The sequence below is a fragment of the Sorex araneus genome, chromosome X (assembly GCF_027595985.1).
Source record: "Sorex araneus isolate mSorAra2 chromosome X, mSorAra2.pri, whole genome shotgun sequence".
Classification (NCBI taxonomy): Eukaryota; Metazoa; Chordata; class Mammalia; order Eulipotyphla; family Soricidae; genus Sorex; species Sorex araneus.
This window is the reverse complement of record NC_073313.1, coordinates 15,879,869-15,901,169: the sequence shown is the minus strand read 5'-3', so window position 1 is coordinate 15,901,169 and position 21,301 is coordinate 15,879,869. Positions and strand designations below refer to the sequence as shown.

General features: G+C 44.4%; 1 long non-coding RNA gene across 1 annotated transcript in view; it reads right to left on the bottom strand.

The window, feature by feature from the left end:
• The window catches only part of LOC129399655 (uncharacterized), a 115,719-nt gene that overhangs the window by 68,602 nt on the left and 25,816 nt on the right, over nt 1-21,301 (bottom strand). Inside the window, exon 2 of the long non-coding RNA XR_008627226.1 lies at nt 19,673-19,794. This is a non-coding gene — a long non-coding RNA (uncharacterized LOC129399655). The remainder of the gene's footprint in view (nt 1-19,672; nt 19,795-21,301) is intronic.

The following is a 21,301-nucleotide window of genomic DNA, read 5'->3' as shown; positions in this document are numbered from 1 at the left end:
GCAGTCTGCCCAGTGATTGTTTCTGAAGAAACAAGACAAGTGAAAACTGCAGGACGAATTCCTTTGTGCCCCAAGTCTTTACTCAGTAGTTAGTCTATCCTACATATTTCTTTCCACATGAGGGGGAGAGCCTCACTAGAAATAATAAAGCATTTTCTTGAAGCCTTGGGGATTAGCATTGCCAGCTTTAGGAAATTAAAATTAGAGAGTGCCCAGTTGAATTTTTCATTTCATACAAACAACAAATCAACAAAAATATTTAGAATAAATGGATCCAAAATAGTGTATCGTGTTTAATCTTATTTCTAGCTAAGTACTAATATCATAAACAGGTGATCAAATAAATAAACGGATAATTCATGACAGGAGAAAGAACTAAAAAGAGTGACAATGATCACACAGTTCCCAGTTAGTAGGTTGTGTGAAAACAACACCCACTTCAGAGCCAGGCAGATTTCAGTAGGAACCCCAACAATGTAATTTCTGAAGGTGTGAGTTTGGGCAAGTTCACTTCCTGAGCCTCAACTTCTTCTTTTATTAAATAAAAATTCAGAGGGGAGAGGGAAGAAGGTCCATTTCTATTACTAGTAGTTCTATGAGTCTTCTAATGAAGCGAAGGAAATGAAGGAATAAATAGGACACAACACGTATCTAGCACTTAGTACTCTCTGGGTGCATTATGCTGACGCCCACAAATTTCCAACAGCCATGACCAGTCCAGGCCATGGACACTGCCCCCATGTGTAATCTAATAGGCCCAGGAAGCACCTGCTGCGTTCAGGATACAAAGTTCAGAAGAATAAGGTTGCCTGCCCACTGTCACTGTCTGTCATGCCTGAGCAATGACAGCTGAGTGAGCACTGCTGGGCCTCTTCGGTCGGGCGGGGGCAGATACAAGGCAGAGACGCTTGCAAGGACCCAGAAAAAGAGGCCCGCGTGCAAGCTGAGCTGTGGAGGACTGCTGTGCTCAAGCCTAAAAGGTTTCCACCCGAAATCTCAGCCTTGTAACTGGCTTCTCACAATGTATACTATATAATTAGCCTTTACCAATACACCACACACACACACACACACAAACACACACTTCCCTATGTCTCTATTTCTTCATCTACAAAAGGAAGGGGTGGGGCAGATAAGTTCTAAATTCATGCAGGCTTGAAAATTATGTGATTTCTCCTTTCAGGGGCCCAGCTGGAGTCTCACTTCCTCCTGAAGGGTTCAAGCACAACAAAACAAGGGGCTGGGTTGTGTGGTACAGCACACGCTCTGCCGGAATGAGGCCCCGGGTTCCAGCCCACACACTCAAGAAACAAACAGAAACAGAAGAAAACAATCTATCATGAGTTACTTCATAGTTGAAAAGATTGAATTATTTTATAAGGTACACAGAATAATAAAAACCAACATTTATACATCCATCACTCAATCCAAGAAACGTTACCAGTGTGTTGAAAGTCCCTATCATATCCCTTCTCTCCCTAGGAGTAATTGCTATCTTGAATGGTATTAATTATTCTTTGTATTACTCCCTTGCTTCTCTTAATATTTTTATAATACTTATTACTTTTATAAAAGTAATATAGAGTCCTAAAGAATAACAACAGTTACACACTTTTGAATGTTATGTATGTGTTTAAATATGTGCATGTCTGTTTTCATACTTTTTATTCTATATTTTGTGTTTTCATTTTTTCTTTTTTGCAGTGCGGGGAGATGGAACCCAGGGCCACATAGAGGTGAGGCATTCACTCTGCAACTGGGCTATATCCCAGGTTCTCTATGACTCACTATTATTGTTAAATAAGAAACAACAGGCACATTCCATTTTGGAATGACACAGATCCTAACTTGGGGTGTGAAATTCCTTTCTTTTACTTTATGGAATTTTCTCTTCTTTCTCTCTTCTCACTCCTCTTTCTTAAAACCTTTTTGAACAAAGGAAAAATGAAAGGAAGAAAGAAAGAAAAAAAGAAAGAAAGAAAGAAAGAAAGAAAGAAGGAAGGAAGGAAGGAAGGAAGGAAGGAAGGAAGGAAGGAAGGAAGGAAGGAAGGAAGGAAGGAAGGAAGGGAGGGAGGGAGGGAGGGAGGGAGAAAGAAGGAAGAAAGGAAGGGAGAAAGAGAGAGAGAAAAAGAAAGAAAGAAAGAAAGAAAGAAAGAAAGAAAGAAAGAAAGAAAGAAAGAAAGAAAGAAAGAAAGAAAGAAAGAAAGAAAGAAGGAAGGAAGGAAGGAAGGAAGGAAGGAAGGAAGGAAGGAAGGAAGGAAGGAAGGAAGGAAAGAAGGAAGGAAGGAAGGAAAGAAAGAAGGAAGGAAGGAAAGAAGGAAAGAAAGAAAGAAAGAAAGAAAGAAAGAAAGAAAGAAAGAAAGAAAGAAAGAAAGAAAGAAAGAAAGAAAGAAAGAAAGAAAGAAAGAAAGACCTAAAATGGAGTTGTTTATGCCAAGCCTAATCAAGACTTAGTATCTAACCTAACTGTAGTTTTAGTCTCCCTCCAAAGTGAAATTTTAAACCTATCAACCTGGAATTTTCCAGTCAATCCTGGGGGTGGGGGGGCACCTGCATAAGAAGACCCCTTGTTTTTCCCTAAGGGACAGTGGCTTAACTTGAAACAATGTCCCATCTTTCTTCTGGTTATATAAAACTTCTGTTCTGTACAATTTGCCATTGTCCTTCTACTTGCTAGATGGGATGCTACCCAATGCACCAATCCTTCTACAAAGTCAATTAGGTCTCTGAATGTATTCAGATCAAGGCTGGCTTGGGACAATATATTTACAAGACTTTAGTCATGTTGATTGGTGAAGTTCTAGTTCAATCATGATCACAGTATTTCATGGTATGTTACTATGTTTATTCATTTTTCTGTCACTGGACTATCGGACTGTTTCCAGATTACTTCTATTTTGAGTAATGCTTCAGTGGACGTTTTTTAAGTGTCCTGATGCATACAGAGCAGAATTTCTTTATAGAAGTATGACCAAAGAGTATGTGCATTTTCACTTTTCTTGAATATACCAATTTTTTCCAGAGTAGTTTACCATTTTGCATCATCACTGGCAAAATATTAACGCTATTGGTCACGTGTCTTCCGCACGGGGTGTCCTGAGAGTAAATAAAAACGATTTTCTTAGCTTACAGAGGGCAAAGACTCCATTTTCCCTGCATTCCTTTTCTTAGAGTATTTCCTAAGACAAACTGACTCAGTGAATCTGAGACTTTACACTAACCTTTGGAATTGAGATAAATCCTCCAAGGATTAAGACTCCTCTCCGGGTTTTTTTTTACAGTTTTGTAATCTCTAAGGTCTTGGTCCAAATAGCCTCTAGATATCTAAGTATGTGTACCACCAGACTCACTTGAGAGATCTCTTTAGAGATGTGTGGGAAACATTCAGAAGAAACAGTCCTTTGTTTCCAGAAGATAAGAGAAGCCATTATGCTTTCTTCAGCCTTGTTCCATAATTATGTGATATTTTGTCCTAATTTCATCGTCTCTTGCATGGACTACCTTTATCATGTGCTTCTTATCTTCAATATTGCTACAGAGAATGTCTTGCAGGATTGTTTTGTTCCTCCAACGTATTATTCTTCCATCGAGTTTTAAAATAGCTTCTTAAAACTTGGGGGATAAATTTAGGTTTGCAGCAAAATTATGCAGGCAGGACAGAGAGCTCCCCCACACCCTTCATTTCTACTGTAATCAAGTAATCAAAACTTTGTTCAACCTTGTGCCCCTTTTCATTGTTTTGTACAAACTGAGATGGAATCTCTGCCGTTAAGAAAGAAAAACAGCGGCCTGAGATTTCAGATTGGAACAAATGGCAATCCCACCCCGGAAGCAGGCACACTGTCACATTACTTCAGCTTTGATTAAATCGAGCACAGAACCTTGTTGGCATCTTTGTGCTGATAAGCACCCCGGATCCCTGAGTAGACAGAACTCATAGGTAAAGACTGCAATGGAACCCTTCTTGGCCTATTTCCTCATTGCTTACTGAAAAACGACTCACTAGTGACTGAACCAGGACACAGATGAATGTGGGACTGCAGAAAAGGCCAAGGGTGGTTTCTGGAAGCAGGAGAGCCCAGGTTAATTGGAAGTGCTGCCCACTGGGTGCCAGGGGTACACACAGCTACATTCATTCATGTGCCTAGTGGGCCAAGCAAAGCCCAGAACCAAACATGCTCTCCTGAAGTGAGTTCCACATGCAAAATTTCATTTTAAAATGCTACAATTTATTATTGAAAGTTATAGAAGTGACCTTTGGAAGTGTGACATTTTCTTACAGTGCCAGAAACTGCAGAGCTCAGAAAGCTGCTGGGTTGCTCTTTCAACCACCCACACAGGTCTGCGACTTTGTACCAAATGGACACTCACTTCCAAGAAGTCAGAGCAAGCCTCAATGTTTTTCGCCAGTACTGCCAACCTGGTGCTTTGCCCTGTGTGATGTTACCATAGGATTTAAGGTCCCTTCCTATCAGTAACTGACCAAGGGCCGAATTTGGCTTCTGGAATCAAAGGTTGGGTGAACAATGATGGTGCATTTTTACTGAAGCAAGCACCTCCACCGTGGTTTGTGTGCAGCTTACAGAAGATCATATCTGAATATTCCCCCCAAAGAGCTTTGACATTGTTTTTCTTGCTCTGGCTTATTTCTCAGATGTGTGGCGCACTCACCGAGCTTCACATGATCAGAGGAGATAAATGTGTCCTCCAACCTAGGGTCTGGAAATGTGGCATTGGAGCAAGTAATTTGCTTTCAAGATGACAAAACTATCCCTGAATTTCTACCTGCAGCTTCACTTTCATTGCATTCACACCAATTTCAGCATCTTCACTGGGGGGAAAATGATAGAGGTCTCTTTCCATCCGGGCAGGGAGAAAATGGCGAACTGCTTCAGTAGCTGCTGGCAGATAAAATACTATCACTGACAGGAACCACTAATCAGCCTGGTTAAGTTGGTATGGTTAGCTACAAAGGATTAAGCTTTAATCAAGAAATACTTAAGTAGGGGCTGGAGTGATAACACAGGAGGTAGGGCGTTTGCCTTGCATGCGGCTGACCCGGATTTGATTCCCAGCATCCCATATGATCCCCTGAGCCCCGCCAGGAGTTATTTCCTGAGTGCAGAGCCAGGAGTAACCCCTATGCATAGCCGGGTGTGACCCAAAAAGCCAAAAAAAGAGAAATACTTAAGTATATTACATACATAATCCATATGTAATTTCTGGGTTGTTTGTTTGCTTTTGCTTTCACACTCAGTGATGCTCAGGAAGAAAGCAAGCTCTTTGCTTTCTTTGCTCCAGACCCCTAATTGCTGTTTTTGTGTCTTTTTTTTTCATCTGCGGCTTGGAATGCCCTGTGAACGGCACCTCGCTCTACATGAAGGAAGGTATTCTCGTCATTCTCATCAAAGCGACCAAGAGTCAAAATGGTGCTTCCTCAACTTTCCTGCTCTTTAGATATCTCATTTGGTATGGGGTAAGGTCCAAGATTTTACATCTCTTAGCAGCTCCCGGGAGCGGCAGCTGCATGTGAGAGGCCTATACTTGGAGCAGCGGGTTAAATGGGGACTTTGTCCCCACTCACTATCTTCAGTTGAGTGTCTGCTTTGTGATGGGATGTCCATCTGCCTTTCTTTTCCATGCCAATTCCTAAGCTTCCTTGCAAGGATATCATTCAGTCCTTTTTTAAAAAAGCAGCTTTACTGGGATGTGATTTACATACCATACACTCCACACATTTAACAGTATGCAACGAGTGGCTTTTAGTATACCCTCAAAGTTGTGTACACTTCGTCATACTTTTAGAATAGCTGCATCACCTCTGTAAGAAATTCTCTAGACTTTACCTATCCCCCCCACACCGGTTTCCAGCAATCTCCTTTCTAGCTCAACAAATTCACCTGTGCTTTCCAGTCACCCTCTGTGCTTCAGTGTTTGCTTGAAAGGCCAATAACAGAGCTACATTTGTCTGTCATGGCTGGTCATGATTAGAAAGACAATTCTTGTCGGGCCCCTTTCTTTTTATCGGGGGGGGGGTCACAGCCAGTGATGTTCAGGGGTTATCCCTGGCTCTACACTCAGGAATTACTCCTGGAGGTGTTTGGGGGACCATATGGGATGCCGGGGATCGAACGCAGGTCGGCCGCGTGCAAGGCAAATGCCCTTCCTGCTGAACTACCACTCCGGCCCCTTTCTTTAGGAATCAATGCGATCTGAGAGAATTGATGGCCTCCCTTCCTAGCATCACTGGCATAGCCTGTGGAGATTACTTGGGTTTTAAAGATTTACTACTTACAGTTGGGCTGACATCAATTTCTCGCATGCCAACAACCCACCTTCAGGTAACAACCTGGTGCTTCTTCTGGACTCGTCCTCACTGCCCGAGCAGCCTGCCTTTAATGGCATTGATAAACATAAAATCCTCCTCCTGACTCCCTGCTCTCCCCTACCACCTCCCCTTAACCCAGAATGGACCACTGTTTTCACACTCAACGAATTCAAGTCATTGACACTTCTACACAGAAGATAGACAGACGGCCACAAGGGCACATGAAAAGGTGTTCATCATCACTTACTATCCAAGAAATGCAAGTCAATATATTAAGGTTTCATCTCCCATGGGTGAAAATGGCTATTGTCTGAAAGACAAGAAAAAAAGAAGCATCAAAGAGGCGTTGATGACAAGGGACTCCTTGGCCAGGGTTGGTGAAAACATGGGTGGGCACAGTTATGGAAAATAGGATGGAGAGTGCCTAAAAAAGTGAAAAACACATGGAGCTGCAGGTATGGTTGAGGCACCATGGCACATGCCTTCCACCCAGGTTTGATCCATGGCACGACATGGTCCCCTGAAAATCACTGGGTGATGCTCTGTAGGTCCCAGAGCACCATCCAGGTGGCCCAGGTAAGCCTTGTCACCAGAGGGCCAGAACAATAATCCATCCTCTTAACACTTAAACACCTTAGTCCCCACTGGCTGATGATTTGATAAAGAACTTGTGGCATGTATTCAAAGTAGAATACTATTTTGCTATGAAGGAAAATGAAACCCTGCCATATTTTTTTACCAGACAGATGGACCTGAGGACCCTTTTCTTAGGGAAATTAAAAAAAATGTCTTATGTGGAATTTTTGGTTTTGGTCCTGGGGCATACTGGAAGTGCTCCTGGCTCTCAGTGCCCAGAGATCATTCCCAGTGGTGCTCAAAGGATCGTGTGATGTTGTGAATCAAACCCAGGTCTGCATGCAAAAGATGCACTCCCGAGCCATAAGCTAGCTCTCTGGCTCCTAGGTTGGATCTCAATCTCTAGTGGGAGGGTTTCATTAGGAGATGGGCCATTGTGTGTGATAGAACATTAGTCCTTGAAAAATGAACCAACTATTCTTGCTCTTCCAAGAATAAGAAGAGAATGTACTTCTCTCTGCAAGAAGGAAGCCATCAGAAAGCCAAGAAGAGGGACCTCCCCGGAAATCTATGGTTTGAGATTTCCCCCTTAGTTTTTCCCCATTTCTGGAACGGTGAGAAATGGTGCTTGCTTCGGCCACCCCATCTAGGCTAGTCTGCTATAGCTAACCTAGACAAGCCAGGTCTTAGGAGACAGAGCATGAGCCAGGTTCACTCTATCCAAAGCATTCTCTGGACATTTTCAAATTAGCCTTAAGAGAAGGGAATGGCCGCTTTCCCTGTATCTGGGCTGTAAGGGTGTGAGCCCTTCATGCCAACGAAGGCATCAACACCTTGCTGGAAATGTGCAGAGAGAAACAGATGAGAAAAAGGCAGAACCATGTAGAAATGCTGATCCTTACTTTTGTGCTGAGAGTCCCAGTGTCGTCCAGATTCTTGCCTACTCAAGCGAAGTTTCCGGATCTTCTCACCAGGGAGAAGAATCCTCCTTTAACTTTGCGGGCATCTTTCCACAAGTCATATCACTGATGCGCTGAGATCAACTGTGTGATGAACTAGCTCAAGTTCCTTGCAATAAATTCCTTTTTATATAAGCTTCTTTGTTATAGGTTTTGAAAAAAAAAGTCCCAACCAAGACAACTCATGCTAAGAAAATTAGTCATCATCCTGTTTTATTAGAAGATCAGGTACTTGCTAATCTTTTGTGCAGTGTGTAACTATATGTAACTGTCAAGCAGGGCACTGTGTACTAATGGCCAGTCCGGGGTGGGGGGCGGTGGGTGCTGAGCAGTTTTGCGCACTGCAGCTGTATATTGGAATTGCCGAAAGGAAAGCATCCCAGTCTAGTAACCGATGGGGCAATGCTTCACTTGCCTAGCAAGGAAGCAGGATAAGATCAGCTTTAACAGTGGGTGTTGGTCTCCCAATGAGCAGTCAATTCAGCGTCACGTGCCTCTGTGCCACTGCAGAAGGACATAACCTTTCCCTGTGGTGTCTGAAATACTGAAAGCTGGGGCCATGCCTGTGAGCATTAACATATATGCTGAGGCAACCGGAACAACGCATCAGACGCAAAATAGGGAGAATAGGGAGAGATGCGCATGCCCACACAAGGGGAATAAGCTGATGCAGACTGTGTGGCCTCTTTGTCTCTTTTGATCTCTTGGTGAAAAAGTGCGTTTGGGTTCAACAGCCCGACTTGTGTGATGAGCAGGGGTCTGGAAGATTGGACTTTTCCAGCAAGAACCGTATCATTTTGAAAACTTGGGCTTTCCGGGGAGAGAAAACTATTGTTTTGTTGTATATTTTTTCTTTATTTTGAAAGTGAAACTAAAATAGAGTTGGTTGACCTCATTGATAGAGACCAGCAATAGGGCCTTTGTCCCATTGATGTAGGATGCTTTCCTGGACCTTCCTAGATAGTACTGTTGCAGTTTGAACTAGGGTTATTTCACTTTGCTTTTGTTTTGGCTCCATACCCCGCAGTGCTCAGGACTCATTCGTGGATCTGCACTCAGGGATCCCTCCTGGCGGACTCCTGGGGACCCGATGGGGTGCGAGGGTCAATCACATGCAAGGCAAGGCATTATCCTGAGACTGATGCTCCTGACGGAAGCAAATGAGTTTGTCTCTGGCGACCTAAGACTTTCCTCTAACTGGACACACTCAGCATTTCCAAACAAAAAGGAAAAAAATAAGGCTACCCCTTGTGCGGAAGAGGCCATCTCAGGGTCCACCACGTTGACTTAACCGTTTGGATTTCATTTAACTTGGGAGTAGGTGAATTTCAGTTGTGTTCCAGGTATTGTGGATGAAGCAAAACAACTCTGCTCCAAAGAAACTCAGTCCTCTGGCCAACAGGTAAATAGTTACATTGAATGTAATGTAGAGAGGCATAAAGGCTGCCCGGTGGGCTGCAGCGATAGCACAGCAGTAGGGCGTTCGCCTTTCACACGACCCCGTGTTCGATTCCTCCGCCCCTCTCGGAGAGCCCAGCAAGTTACCGAGAGTATCGCGCCCGCATGGCAGAGCCTGGCAAGCTACCCGTGGCTTATTGGATATGTGAAAAATAGTAACAATAAGTCTCACAATGAGAGACGTTACTGGTGCCCACTCAAACAAATCGATGAGCAACGGGACGACAGTGACAGTGACATAAAGGCTGCCCAGTAAATACGAGGCCTTCACTAGGGCTAGGCCTTTGTCCTCCAGCATCTACTTACGCTGGCAGAGAGGCAGTTTCGCATAGTCCTAACACTGTACCAAGGCAGCCTTTGCATAATTGAATTCTAGCCAGTTAGTGGTTTCCTCCTTTCCATTTTCAGCTAGCTGTTTGTGCCCTTATTATATTCTCTTTCATTAATTTCTGACAGAGTACATATCCTGTCCTGCCCTCTTCCATTTATTCCTGCAGCTTTCCACCCTCTCCACCTACCTGTGAAAACTTAATTTTAATTTTCCAACATATGGAGATACAGGAGCACTTTTCAGAGCCAGTCAGATGATAATGGGAAAATAAAGACTGACATTTATTAAGCATCAACTATATGGCAAGCACAGAGTAGGTGTTTTATTTTGTTAGGGGGGGATACAATTAGTCTTCAAAGAAGATTAGTGAGATAAATAAACTGTTTCTGTTTTACAAATGAAGACACTGAATCCCAGAGAAAGTGTGTTAGTCACAAAGAGTTGTACAGTGGCTAAGAAGAATTGCAGAAATCTACACCCAAGGCTATCTGATTCTGATTTCCATTTTTCCAAAAGTCTGAGTTCTTCCTTACTCGTGATTTCAATTTGGGACGCAGTAAATTTCAGTTGGAGTGTTAAAACACATACACACATCCAAAATGTTGCGTGCGTGTGTGCGTGCGTGCGTGTGTGCATGTGCATGAGTGTGTGTTTGTGTGTAACTGTTGTTGTACTTGTGTGGGTGTAATTGTTGTGTAATTTTCTGAGCACCAGTAGTCCTCAGAAGGTCATGCTGTGCCAGGGATGAAACCCAAGCCTTGAATTTGCAAGCATTTCATTAAACATTGCAGAAATATGGGGCTGGAGCTATAGCACAGCGGGTAGGGCATTAGCCTTGCATGCAGCCGAGCCGGGTTCGATTCCCAGCATCCCATATGGTCCACTGAACACTGCCAGGAGCAATTCCTGAGTGCATGAGCCAGTAGTAACCCCTGTGCTTTGCTGGGTGGGACCCAATAGAAGAAAAAAAAGATTAAACATTACAGAAACAGCCCACCCCTTCAATCTTAACATCTGAACATAGTGGCCCCAATACACAGGAGAGAAGGAAGCTCGGGGTAACTTCTCCTTGGATGCTCCCCCCATGTCAAGTGTTTGTGATAGGGCGAGCCCCAAGATAGTACAAATCAGTGCCAGGAGCCTACTTCTGACTCCGCTCCTGCGCCCGTCTGTGGAGGCTGACTTCTCAGCACTCACCACAGATACCCGGGACCACCCCCGGCTCTGCTGTAGCTACTGGGAACAACTGTCTCGACAGGCGGACACCTCCTGACCTTAAGCAACCGCCTGTGTCTCCCTGTAGGGAGTAGGGACTGGCAAGGGGCTTTCTCCAGACCCTTAGGGGCAGCTTCAACCACTCCCTCATTAAAGCCTCCTGGAACCACCCTCTCAGCTTTGGCCACATCCAAATCCTCGTCTCAGGCTCTGCTTTGGGGAAACCAAACTAGGACAACGCCAGGTTTCTCATTTTGACCTCGGGTATAAATAAGCAGGAAGTGAATAGCAATTCGGTTTTATATGTGTGTATCCACTTTGTCACTTACAAAGAGCTTTCACAAACACTGTCATTTTGATCATTAAAGGAGGAGAACATTTCCTAACACCATCGTGAGACAAGGTGGGGGGAGCTGTAATGGGTTTTAATTTGAGAGGAAAGTAGACCATTATCATAACAGAGGCAGGCATAGAAGCATTTCTCCCTGTCTGCATATACTCTGCTTGTTCTATTTGGCTCTCTTAGAGAGTTCTTCACAAGAAAAATGGTCTATGGGAACAAATATTAGAAGTAATTCTATTGGTTTCATACAGGGGGTGCTTAAGCAATTATTGGAACAATATCACTGTTTTAAACTTTTTTATCATGAAGAGTTAGTCATTCATGCTTCATTACGCAAAATTAGGTGTTAGAAAACATGTAGAAATATTATTCACTGACATAAAAACAATTTTACATGGGTCATGGACCAGGGATGGCTAAAATTCAACATTCTTTTCTATCCTTCTATAATTTAAATATAAATGAGATAGAAAGGGGGATCATTGGGATTGCAGCACAAGAAGTAATATACCTTTGCCATTTCTTTGCAACATATAAATGATTTCTGGGTATTACAGCTTATAGAAATCTTAGCTAAAAAAAACTTTAAATAAAATTGACTGGATCGAGGAAGGATATTATTATTTTGAGAATAAAAATGAGCAAAAATGCATAGCTCTCTCTGAGTCTAAATCCCTAATGAAATGGATAATCCTGCAGCAGAAGAATTCAATTTAAGCTATTATTGTCCCATCTCTGCTGAGTCAGGGCTGGCCACCTTGCACTTTTCCTCACAGAAAGTAGGGCTCCTTCTCGACAGCATTACAATCATTTCTCTATAATTTGGACCTTTTTCTTGCTGGTTTGATGTCTATTATTTGTACTTTAAAGCATTTTAAAGCATTCCCTTAAAAACAAGATTAGAAATGTTACATTTATATAGGAGGGTAAGTCATTAACCATGTAGTTAAGGTTCTTTGAGCTTCACTTTTACTTTTGTAAACCTAGATTTCTTAAAAAGTATATGCCCTATGTGTGTAAAGGAAGCCTTGATCCAGCAGAATTTTCTCTCTTAATCCCCTCATCCTGCCCTTAACTAAAACCCGGCACCAGAATCAACTTTATTTTTATTTTTCTTTTTGGGTCACAGCCGGCAATGCACAGGGGTTACTCCTGGCTCTGGACTCAGGAATCACTCCTGGCGGTGCTCAGGGGACCATATGGGATGCTGGGAATCGAACCCAGGTCAACGCCGTGCAAGGCAAACGCCCTCCCCGCTGTGCTATTGCTCCAGCCCCCATATTCAACTTTAGAAGTTGGGGTTTGGCCTGCTGAGTCATGACAAAGTGGGGTGCAAAGATGGGTGCTCCGTGACAGGGGGGAGTGTAAAGGGGCACAAGCTTCTCATTATAGAACTTAAGAAAACAGGAAAAGTGCTGATCCCAATGGCATGACTCTGTGTGTATGTTTATGTGTGTGTGTGTGTGTGTGTGTTGGGGTGGGAGGGGAGGCTGGCCAGAAGAGCAATGATGTGAAAGAACCCCAGGAGCATCCCAGGTATAATCTGAAACCAGCCTCTCTGTAAGGAGAACAAGCAGAGGCTGAAGAACATGGCAGTTCACTCCATGTTGGGAGGTGGCCATTTAGTTGGTTTTGTTCAGTTTTGGTTTTAGTCCCCACACCAGGCGGTGCCCAGGACTCACTCAGGGGACCATACGCAGCGAATGAACCAGGAAAGCCAGAGCCGCACCTGCTGTAGTATCTCTCTAGTCCTGTGACAGTTTTAATAACCAAGGGAACTTGCTTGAGAGACAGTCTTAGCACTTTTCTTCTCTACCACCCACCTCACCCACTCTTAAAAGTTGATACAGAAGCCTCTACTAGGTTTAATCACATTCACTGTCCAAATGATTTCAACAACACATTTCGTCTTGGTTATATGTCCTTCAGCAGCTTATGTGAGCAGAGAAGGCAAGCAAAGAACACATTTCTGAGAACAGAAGAGAGGTCCTTCAATTTGCCTGGGTCAACAATGGTCACGTTCTTTTGATTGCCTTTCCCAGTGGGCATACAAACAGAACAGGGAGGAATCTGAAGACACCGAATGAAGTTTGAGGGGAAGTGGGTGGATAGAAAAAATTATGCTGGGAATGAGTTGTGACCCTTGAAAGAAGGTGAATTCACCGGTGACTGCATGTTGGACCCCCTCCGTATCAATGCAGTTCCAAAAATACAAGGGCAATTCCCATTTTATTTATTTTTTTATTGAATCACCATGTGGAAAGTTACAAAGTTCTCAGGCTTATGTCTCAGTTATACAATATTCAAACACCCATCCCTTCACCAGTGCCCATATTCCACCACCAAAAACCCCAGTGTACCTCCTGCCCCCGCCCTCCCCACCCCCAACTGCATGACTGATGAATTTCACTTCATTTCCTCTTTACCTTGATTACATTCCATATTTCAACACAAAACTCATTATTGTTGTTGGAGTTTCCCCCCAAGAAAGACAGCCCTACTACCAAGGAAACATTTGATAATTAGTTTTCCATTGCTGAGAATGAGGAGATATGTAGCCCCACTAAGAGCAATTCCCATTTTAGCCATCATTCCACTTACATTGGAATGTTTTGTGCAGAAATAGGGAGACCATATTGAATTTGGTAGGTATTATAACGTTTGTACTCCTGAGGAATAATAGTATGGAGATGTTCACATATTCATTTGAAAGATACTGGTGATCCAGATCATGATGTTAATTATGAATTCGTGCTTCAGGCTAGATTTCAAAAAGAATAAAATGTTTTTCAAAATATGTGTATTCCTACACCCGTTTCCCTGTGCTTAAATTAATATGACCTTATCTTTGGGAAATGTGAAGATGTAATATTTTCAAACATTTTTCTTTGGAACTTTTTATCTCACCAGTGGTTCTGGACTGTGAATGGAAGTAATTTTTTATTAATCTGAAATGTATTCATATCATTTCAAGGTAGAGTTTATTCTAAAAGAGATGATTATTTTTATCAGCACACCCAAAACATTTATTCATCAGAATTATTGCCCTATGCTTACAGTAGGATCAAAGAGGAAATTTGTCTATTGCTGTGTTTTATGTTTCCAAATGCAAAATTTTCTTCTAGCAGTCAAACTAATATCTGACATGTTAGGAGAAAATAATAAAACTAATTGCATTATACATGGAAAATCTACATAGGTGTGAATCCTAAAATCAATGGGACAAAATTAGGATATTTATATTCTGAACTAAAGAATAGGATGGGGGCCTAAGGCTTTAAGAGAAAAAAAGACAAAAGATTTATGCAATCTGAAGAGAAACAATAGCAGTTGGGAATGATCATGTTGGGTAAAAATTGAGTGTTAAAAGTAGGTAAAGGGGTATTCTTGATAACCTTTCAGTATCAATATTGCAAACCACAGTGCCCAAAAGGAGAGAGGAAGGGAGAGATAAAGTGCCTGCCATAGATGCAGGAAGGGGATGGGGATTGCGGGCGTGGAGGGTGATGGGAGGGAACCTGGGGACACTGGTGCTGGGAAATGTACACTGGTGGAGGGATGGGTGTTGGAACGCTGTATGACTGAAATCCAATCATGAACAGCTTTGTATGGGTCTATCTCACAGTGATTCAATAAAAAAAAAGTTTTAAAAATTCTAAAAAGATGGAACATGTAAAAAAAGAAATAAAATCAATAAAAAACATATATGAACTTTAAAAAAAAAAGAGGAAGAAAAGGAAGACTCCTCCGGCGAGGAGAGCGGGACTCATGTGACAAAGACAGATGCTGTTATTAGATCTCTGGATGCCACAGTCATAGGCTTATCTCAAAAGGTGATTTCTTGTTTAAAAAAAGTCTTAAGGGGCTGGAGCGATAGCACAGCGGGTAGGGGGTTTGCCTTGCACTCGGCCGAACCAGGTTCAATTCCCAGCATCCCATATGGTCCTCTGAGCACCACTAGGAGTAATTCCTAAGTGCAAAGCCAGGAGGAACCCCTGTGCATAACAGGGTGTGACCCAAAATGGAAAAAAAAAAGATTAAAAAAATCTTAATTCTGGACAATACCCTCAATCTTCATTCTTCTAGGTCATTAAGGGAGGGGTAAATGTTTTCAGTGAGGGGCCAGAGATGGTACAGCGAATAGGGTGTTTGCCTTGCTCTCAGCCAACCTGGGTTTGATCCTAGCAATCCCATACGGTCCCCGAGCCCCACCAGGAGTGATCCCTACGCGCCAAGCCAGGAGTTAGCCCTGAGAACCGCCAGGGGTGACATCAAAACAAAACAATGGATTGATCTCATCTCCAAATAATCTACCTGTCAAAGAGACACATTTTGGGAAAACCTGTACTGGACATCTTGAAGAGATTTGGCCTTTGTTATTTTAAAAATGTACCAAATACCAACATTCTACCTGCAAGCAGCTTCAAAAAGAAAAACATCGGTTTGAAATGGATAGTACTGAGATTAAGAGAAAGCAATTTTGATGTTTCCTTGCTGGGGACTGTGGGAGACTAGCTGTTGTTTCCAAATCATCCAATAGTCCCACACTGATTTGAATGTTACGCCGCAGCTCTTGGAGGTGTCATCTTATCAAGCTAACACTGAAAGGCGAGCCAGGCCTTGGGAACAATTCCTGTGTTTCTCTTTGCTATGCTACACACACACTTTTGATAGATGAATTTATGTTTCTGAAAAGGTTTAAGTGATCAGTTAACTTCAGGCCAAACATTACCACACAACACAAAACACTAATTTGCGTTTCCAAACACAAAATATTACTTTAAAATTATGCCTGCTATAATGTTCTGATGAGTTTTTCCTTCAACACATGGAAATTATAATATTCTTCGATGTTTTATTTAACAGTTTTCTTTCTCCTACTGTTGTCTGCCTGCTGAAGGAACCAGGCGAGTCAAAAGATTTTAAGTCGTACAAATGTTACATATGCTAGTAGTTGGAACAGACTGGGGGCTGAAGACAGTTGAGCCTAGGTGACCCTACTCAGATTTTTTTTCTGGGACTGAATAAGAGTTTGGTCCCTTGATGTTACCTGAAACTGTCAAAAATTAAGTCCACTGTGAAAATCCAAGCCTTAAGAAGCATTCTTTATCTGAAAACCCGTATTATGCTAACTGTCTAGCCCCCCGGGAGGAAATCTGGTGAACAAGACTGCAAGAGCAGGTTTGAATTTTCTAATGCATGTTTCCCAGATGGAAACAAATCACTTTTATTACCTTTTTCTTATTTTTCATTAGCAATTTGTGGACTCATAAATATTATGCATAGTTAAAAATGGAATGTAATCCTATGATTTACTTTTTCATAAATTTTTGAGGAAGTAATTGGCTTGCTCATTGGTGCCCTCATGATAATGAAGATAAAAAATAGTATATAAGCATGTTGATGGATTTGGAGGTCTTTAAAAATTTATGGTGTGGAAGTTGACTCTGGGATAAAAACAGCTTCTGATTTGGTTCTAAATTGTCCACTTTCTCCCACCACTCCCTCCCTCTTGTGCACACTCTATTAATTGCATTGTGTATGGCAACTGGAGGAGAACCTTCGCAATGAATGCTGCTTCTAAGAGTACTGGGAACTGGTGGTTTTGGAGCTTGCTGAATTAGGAAACAGACTGTGGCAACTGTAACATTCCTCTGTTATGGGAAGTTGGGAGCAAATTAAAGCACTCCTGTATAATATAGCATAATCTGAGACTGACACCCAAGGACAGTGCAGACAAGGGCCAGGAGGATTGCCCCATGGATTGTTCCAAGCCTGCCTCATGAGCTGGGGGAGAAGGCAGCTGGGATAGAGAAGGGATCACTAAGTCAATGATGGTTGGAGGGATCGCTCGGGATGGGGGATGTGTGCTGAAAGTAGATAAAGGACCAAACATGATAGCCTCTTAGTATCTGTATTGCAAACCATAATGCCCGAAAGGATTATGGACAAATAAGGAAATTGTCTGCCACAGAGGCAAGGGGTGGGATGGAGTGGGGGTGGCGGGAGAGGTACTGGGAACATTGGTGATGGAAAATGTACGCTGGTGGAGGGATGGGTGTTTGATTATTGTATGACTGAAACTCAAACATGAAAGCATTTTTGGGGGGTTCACACCCGGCAATGCTCAGGGGTTACTCCTAGCTCTGCACTCAGGACTTACTCCTGGCGGTGCTCAGGGGGCCATATGGGATGCTGGAAATCGAACCCGGGTCGGCCACGTGCAAGGTAAACACCCTCCCCACTGTGCTATCACTCCAGCCCACAAACATAAAGCTTTGTAACTGTATTTCACAATGATTCAATTTTTAAAAAGATAAAAAAGAAAAAGAAGTAAATAAATAAAACACTTCCGTATGTTATGGTGGAGGTGGAGAGGGAGAACGGGGTGCCCAGTGATATACTCCATTTGATTGGTCACTTTAAATCTCACCAACACGAAGAATAGCCATTGAAATCAGTAATGAAAATGGCTAAAGGGTGGGAAGAAGAACCTGTCCAAGGGAATGCAATCAGGTCGGACAGCTTCCTGTCTTTGACCCTTAGCTCACACTTCCATGGAAGGGAGCCAGCCTGCTTTAGCCTGTGCCAGGGCAGAGAACAGGAAAGCATTTCTCACACGAGTGGCCTGAGAACAAGGATAGCTGAAGGGAGACAGAACTGCGGGCTTTCGGGCCTTGCGAGGCAGGCTCTGGGCCCCACGGGAGACCCCTGAGCATCAGTGGGAGACCAGGAGCACGGCAGAGGACTTCAGGCAGAAATGCAGAATGAGAACAGCGTGGACAGAGACCACATCCGTGGGAAGTTGAGAGGAACCAGCACGAGAGCTGGATGTAGTGACAGATCCAAGACTACCTTCTTCAAGCTGTTAAATAAAAACTCGAATTTCCTAAGCTTCTAGAGTCTTCCACGCTATGTTTATATACAGGTTGCAAGGACCCACTCAGAAACTACACCAGCTGCATGGCAACAGTGCGTTCCTAGGGAGACTGCTAGGGTCGACGGCAGGGTTTGGGGGAGAGAACCCTTAGTTCTCTTCATGTCGGTTTTTCTTAAACGGGCAGTTAGTCTTCATAACACTTGTCACTCTTTGGAGGAAAAACGAAGTCCTTAAAGTTAATCTCAGATGTATCTGTATGTACACATGATAGTTTGGGGGAGGGTACCAGGAATCAAACTCGGGGCTTTGTGCATACAGTGCATGTGCTCTACCACCAAGTCCCAGCCCTACATACTTATGGTGGATATTGTTCTTGGTATAAACATTTATTAACAATATAAATATAAAAATGTGTTCACTGGCTTTGAAAACCTTGGAGTTTTTTCCACATGTGATCTATCTGATTCACTCTGAACTTAGAATATTGGAGTGTTTACTGTTTGCTTTTTGGGTCACACCCGGCTCAGAGGTGACTCTGGCTCTGCACTCAGGAATTACTCCTGGCGGTACTCAGGGGACCACATGGGGTGCCCGGGATCGAACCCAGGTTGGCCGTGTGCAAGGCAAACACTCTACCTGCTGTACTATCCCTCCGGTCCGGATGTTGGAGTCTTTAGACCCATTTCAACAAAAAGAAATACGAAAAAATTCACAAATAAAAAATAAAGATCATCTGCTTACATTTCACTCCTGTTCCTTCAATGCGGGGCTGGAGTGATAGCGCAGCAGATAGGGCGTTTGCCTTGCATGAGGCCGACCCGGGTTCGATTCCTCTGCCCCTCTCGGAGACCCCAGCAAGCTACCAAGAGTATCTCGCCCGCACGGCAGAGCCTGGCAAGCTCCCCGTGGCATATTTGATATGCCACAAACAGTAACAACAAGTCTCACAATGGAGACGGTACTGGTGCCCACTCGAGCAAATCAACGAGCAACGGGATGACAGTGACAGTGGTTCCTTCAATGAGTTAAGCATGCCAAACTCTTTTTCTGAATTGGGAAGTTCTTCCACTCAGAGAACCATGTGAGACTCCCAAGGGGTTGCCCTCCAGGGGGGCCCCCAGGGTTTTCACAGTTCCTCCCTCTTTTTGGGGAGCCTAGCTGCAGGCTGCCCCCTAGGGAGGGCTTCAGAGTCTTCAGCTGGGAAGGGTGACTTCCCTGAGCGAATTCCAGGTGCCCTCACCTAAGATGAGGCTGACTCGTGCCCCTCTAGGCCACGCCCCCGGCCCTGGATCCAAATCCTCCTGATCCCTGAGGCTCTTCTCCCTCCGGCCCGCCTCAGTTTCATCATAAATACAGAGGAGCAGAGTCCTTCTCCCAGAGCCAACCCTTGGTGCTTCCAGCCACGCCCTGCCAAGACCAGGGAGAGAAGAGTGGGGAGGGGGACACCCACTGTGCGTGGATGCCACTTGTCATACATATTGTCGGCTTTTCTCTAAGTTTCCTCAGCCAACCTGCTTTAATCCTGCAAATACTGTGAATGATATTTGTCCCTGCCCTCAACATGGAGCCAACGTCACTCTACCTGTGGCTGGGGTCTCTGGGACAGAAGGCTTCAGCCCCGGGGTGCAGCTCTGCTGCTATGGTTGGACGGCCAGTGACGAGGTTTCCGCGTTTCAACACGGCAGAAGTCTTGGGGCAGAGCATCTGCAACGAAAGGAAAATGTGGGGTGATAAAGCTGCCAAGAATTTCATCCCCCGAGCAGGCTGGAGAGCCTGACAAGTCCTAAAGGTGGCAGAGGAGGTGTCATTGGCAGAATCCTAGGCCTCTGCAAACGTCCACGTCTCGGAATGTGTGAGAGAGTTACATTATACAGCACAAGGGAAGCACAGAAGGTCACTAATCAGCTAACTTCAAGAGAGGGAGATTATCCTGGATTTGTTGCTGAGCCTGATGTTACTTCTAGGGTCCTTGAAAGTGGAGGGAAGAGGCAGAAGAATCAGTCATGTGGCTTTGCACAGCCACCAAACTGAGGGAGGCATGTGCGCTCAGGGCTAAGGACTTCTGTTCCGTCACTTATCACCCCAGGCCTTGTCACTCTGGCCCTGCGAGGCCCGAGACGCAGCCAAGTGGCTCCAGATCACCTCCTGGGGTATTCTCTCAGCGCTCCTTTCCTAGAGGGCCCTGAGAGCTTGGGCGAAGCTGCATAATTAGTCCTCTATTGCTTTCCGGAGCCTTCCTGTTGGAACCGTCCTCTGAAATCCCACTCGAGGTTCAGTCAGCTCCTTTCTGTCTCTGCCAGGCAGTTGAATGAGTCCTGGGAGGTAGTCATGAAGGCGGAAGAATGAAAGAGTGGGATGCCAACGGTCTGGCGGGTTGCGAAACACAGGATGTTCCTCTCACCCTGCTGTGGGACAGGACACTCCCCGCCCCCTCAGTGTCTGCACCAGTCTGCGGCAGCAGGGGAACAGGGCCCCTAAAACTAGCAATCTTTGAGAAGAAAGTTGAGGGGTAAATCTCGCCTTTGGATTTGGCGATAGGTTCTTAGACACGAGACCAAAAAGCACAAACAAATAAAGCGGTGGTGGGGAAGTGGAGACTGATACATTCAACTTCAACATTTGAAAATGTGAATTAGGAGCTAGAGAGATAGTACAGAGGGTAGGGCATTTGTCTTGTATGCAGCTGACGCTGGTTTGATCCCTGGAACCCCAGAGGATTCCCCGAGCCCTGCTAGGAGTGATCCCTAAGCACTGAGCCAGGAGCATGCCCTGAGCACAGAGCCAGGAGCAAGCCCTGAGCAAAGAGCCAGGAGTGATCCCTGAGCACAGAGCCTGGAGTATGCCCTGAGCACAGAGCCAGGAGCAAGCCCTGAACACAGAGCCAGGAGTGATCCCTGCGCACAAAGCCAGTGGTGATCCCTGAGAACAAGAACAGAGCCAGGAATGATCCTTGAGCATAGAGCCAGGAGCAAGCCCTGAGCACAGTGCCAGGAGCAAGCCCTGAGCAAAGAGCCAGGAGTGAACCCTCAGCACAGAGCCAGCAGTATACCCTGAGCACAGAGCCAGGAGTGATCCCTGAGCACAGAGCCAGCAGTATGCCCTGAGCACAGAGCCAGGAGTGATCCCTGAGCACAGAGCCAGGAGCAAGCCCTGAGCACAGAGCCAGGAGTGATCCCTGCGCACAAAGCCAGTGGTGATCCCTGAGCACAGA